This window comes from Lycium barbarum, chromosome 8 (assembly GCF_019175385.1).
Source record: "Lycium barbarum isolate Lr01 chromosome 8, ASM1917538v2, whole genome shotgun sequence".
Lineage (NCBI taxonomy): Eukaryota > Viridiplantae > Streptophyta > Magnoliopsida > Solanales > Solanaceae > Lycium > Lycium barbarum.
In genome coordinates this window covers 20,332,416-20,336,480 of record NC_083344.1, presented here as the reverse complement: position 1 = coordinate 20,336,480, position 4,065 = coordinate 20,332,416, and the positions used below count along the sequence as shown (strand labels likewise).

The following is a 4,065-nucleotide window of genomic DNA, read 5'->3' as shown; positions in this document are numbered from 1 at the left end:
TTAAAACTTGAGGGATACTTTCGGAACTCTACCGAGAATGACCCTCAACTTCATTTGCAAAATTTTGTGGATGTGTGTGCTAATCACATCCAGAACAATGTTCCACAAGATGCTATTCGGTTGAGGTTATTCAAATATTCCTTAGCTGGGGAGGCAAGAACATGGTTTGAGAAGCTGCCCCGAAATTCGATTACTTCATGGGCAGAAATAATAGTTGTTTTTCTTACAAAGTGATACCCCCCTAGCAAGAAGGCTGAGATTCGCGACAAGATATATAAATTCAAGCAGCGACCGGGGGAACAACTATATGAAGCCTGGGAGAGGTTCAAAGAGTATTTGCAGAAGAGCCCGAATCACGGTTTTCCAGAAAATATATTGATGGAGAAGTTCTACCTAGGGTTAGATCCAGTGACACAGTCAGTAGCTAACAATGCAACTGATGGGTGTTTTATGAACAAGACCTTTCGACGAGTGACCACCATACTTAACAAGCTGACAACTCACAATCAGGCTTGGCACTCAAACAATACTAATGTGGTACCATATGGTAGTGATATGCTCCAGAATATAGTGAAGGAGAATCAGGATACCCAGCAAACATTGGCAGAGCTTGCAACAAATATTTCCTTGCTGACGAAGAAGTTCGATGAATCTCAGATCAAAAAAGTAAATGTTTGTGAGGATGATGTAGTTTTGCCAAAAGGGATGTACCATGCTCAAGATGGTCCATTCCTTGATGGGCCACCCATGCAGGTTGAAGATGCCAATTATGTTAATAACTCTCAAGGGGGTTATCAAAGACAGAATTACCAAGGTGGCTATCAAAATCAGAATCAATGGAGACCTCAGCAAGGTCAAGGTGCTTACAACAACTCTGGGAACTATAACAATAACTATGGTGGTGCAAACCAAGGGAGCTACAACAACAGCAGCAATTTTGGGAACAAGAGTTCCAATCCTTATATACCACCGAAAAGGCAGTCATCAGAGCAGGGTAGTTCAAAAGTTGAAGCAATGCTTGAGAAGATTCTAGCAAATCAATCGAAGTCTGAAAGGGCTTTATCTGGGCTGACAGAAACAGTGGGTTCTCATACAGTGGCTATTCAAAAGCTTGAGTCGCAAATGAGGGATATTTCTAGAGAGCAGCACCCTCCTAAAATGGGAGGACTTCCAAGTGACACCATCCCAAATCCGAAGAATGGGGGAAGCGGTTTGAACAATATGTTTGCCATTACTACTAGAAGTGGTAAAACAATACAGGGAGCTGCTGAGAAGGTGATTGATCTTGAGCAGATAGATGAAGAGAATGGGTTGCAATCTGAAGCACCCACTATTACTGATGAGATTCCTACTGACAGGAAGGTGGCTGATATTCCAGAGATGATTAGGGAAGCTGATAACACGAGCAAGCAGGCTGTAAAAGGGGCTCTCCGCCCTTTGACACAACTTTTCAAATCTGAACCTCTCTTTCCTCAGAGGTTGGTAAAGAAGCAGGAAGATGCTAAGTTTGAGAAGTTTTATGATCAGCTAAAGCAGTTATCTCTGAATTTTTCCTTCTTGGAAGCTGTCAAGGAGATGCCGGGTTTTGCGAAATATTTGAAGGAATTGCTGACCAAGAAGAAAATGGTGCAGCATGCCACCGTGAGTTTGACTCACACCGTGAGTTCCATCATTTCAACTACAACTGTGCAGAAAAAGGGAGATCCTGGGCCGTTCACCATTCCTTGTTCCATTGGGCACCATGATTTTTCTCGCACGTTGTGTGATAATGGGGCGAGTATAAATTTGATGCCCCTTGCTATATATAAATAATCAGGTTTGGGGATGCCAAGGCCGACTACAATAAGATTGCAGATGGTTGATAGGTCTATCAAAAGACCTGTTGGGGGGTTGATGATGTAATCATGCGGGTTGGTGATTTTATGTTGCCCGCTGATTTTGTTATTCTTGACTGTGCTGTTGATCGGGACATTCCTATCATTCTGGGGCGACCTTTTCTTGCTACAGGGAGGACTTTGATGGATTCTGAGAAAAATGAAATAAAGTTCCGAGTCAACAATGAAGAAGTGACCTTTCAGGCTAGCCAAGGGATGAAGTTGCCAAGTGCTTACGAGAGTATTTCGGTAGTTGATTCATTCGATGTTGTTGATGAAGCAGTGGAGTTCAAGATGGAAGAAGAGAGTTTGGGTGAGGCTTTGGCTGGCATTCTGATGAATTTCAATGCTGAAGACATGGAAGGCTATGAGGAGACAGTTAATTCACTTGTTGGGTTGGGCTCATACACATACCACCCAAACAAACTGAATCTTGATCTGGAAAATAGAACAACTCCTCCAGCAAAGCCTTCGATCATGGAGCCACCTAAGTTGGAGCTTAAGCAGCTCCCATCACACCTGAAATATGAGTTCCTTGGTCCGGAAAATACACTACCAGTGATTGTTTCAACCTTATTGACTGAGGGGCAGATTGTGCAGCTTTTGGAGGTATTGAGGGAGTATAGGCGGGCTATTGGTTGGACCATAGCAGATATTCGAGGTATCCCATCTAGGATCTGCGAGCACAAAATTCAGTTGGAGGAGGGCAGCAAACCAAGTGTAGAGCATCAGAGGAGACTAAACGAAAATATGCAACAAGTCGTCAAGAAAGAGATCATCAAATGGCTAGATGCAGGCGTGGTTTACCCGATTGCTGATAGTAAATGGGTGAGCCCGGTCCAATGTGTTCCTAAGAAGGGCGGCATCACTGTTGTGCCGAATGCGAAGAATGAGTTGATCCCGACCAGAACTGTCACCGGATGGAGAGTTTGCATGGATTATCGCAAGCTCAATACAGCCACTTGCAAGGACCATTTCCCTATGCCCTTCATTGATCAGATGCTTGACAGGCTAGTAGGGCGTTCCTACTATTGTTTCCTTGATGGTTATTCAGGCTACAACCAGATCAACATCGCTTTGGAGGATCAGGAGAAGACCACCTTTACTTGTCCTTATGGGACATTTGCATTCAGCCGGATGTCGTTTGGTTTGTGTAATGCACCAGCCACTTTTCAGAGATGCATGATGTCAATCTTCTCTGACATGGTAGAGGACTTCTTGGAGGTATTCATGGATGATTTTTCGGTTGTAGGTGATTCATTTGAAGACTGTCTTGGCCATCTGGGTCAAGTGCTCAAAAGGTGTGAGGAGACCAATCTGGTGCTAAACTGTGAGAAATGCCATTTTATGGTGAGGGAAGGAATCGTCCTCGGTCACAAAATCTCTGAAAAAGGAATCGAGGTTGATCAAGCAAAAATTAATGTGATCTCCAAACTTCCTCCACCTATCTCAGTCAAAGGTGTCCGAAGTTTCTTGGGACATGCTGGGTTCTACAGGCGCTTCATCAAAGATTTCTCGTTGTCAATCCCTTGTGCAAGCTTCTTGAAAAAAAGGCTAAATTTGTGTTTGATGAGAAGTGCCAGAAGGCGTTTGAGGAATTAAAAGAGCGTCTCACTACTGCTCCTATTATTGTTTCTCCCGGCTGGTTCCTACCATTTGAACTGATGTGTGATGCTAGTGGTTTCGCAATAGGTGCTGTGCTTGGGCAGAGGCACAATAAAATTATGCACCCGATCTATTATGCTAGTAGAACGCTGAATGCTGCACAGATGAATTACACAGTGACGGAGCAAGAGCTGCTTGCCATTGTGTTTGCCTTCGAGAAATTTCGGGCCTACTTGTTGGGGTCCAAAGTTGTGGTTTATACTGATCATGCAGCCTTGAGATACCTCATGGCAAAGAAGGAAGCAAAGCCGCGACTGATCAGATGGGTACTATTGCTGCAAGAGTTTGATTTCGAGGTAAAAGACCGAAAGGGTACTGAAAACCAGGTAGCTGACCATCTCTCTCGGCTTGAAGAAGCTGGGAGACCTTCTGATGAGCTTGATATCGATGATGCTTTTCCAGATGAAATGGTGTTGGCTGTGTCGATGGAGGTAGCACCGTGGTATGCTGATATTGCCAATTATTTGGTAACATGTATAGTTCCCGATGATATCAAAACTTACCAAAAGAAGAAATTCTTGCGGGA

At 43.9% G+C, this 4,065-nt stretch overlaps 1 non-coding gene across 1 annotated transcript; it reads right to left on the bottom strand.

The window, feature by feature from the left end:
• Nucleotides 1-256: 256 nt before the first annotated feature.
• On the bottom strand, nt 257-362 carry LOC132608482 (small nucleolar RNA R71). The gene has a single exon (XR_009570400.1). It is a non-coding gene; the product is annotated as a small nucleolar RNA R71 (small nucleolar RNA).
• Nucleotides 363-4,065: the final 3,703 nt, after the last annotated feature.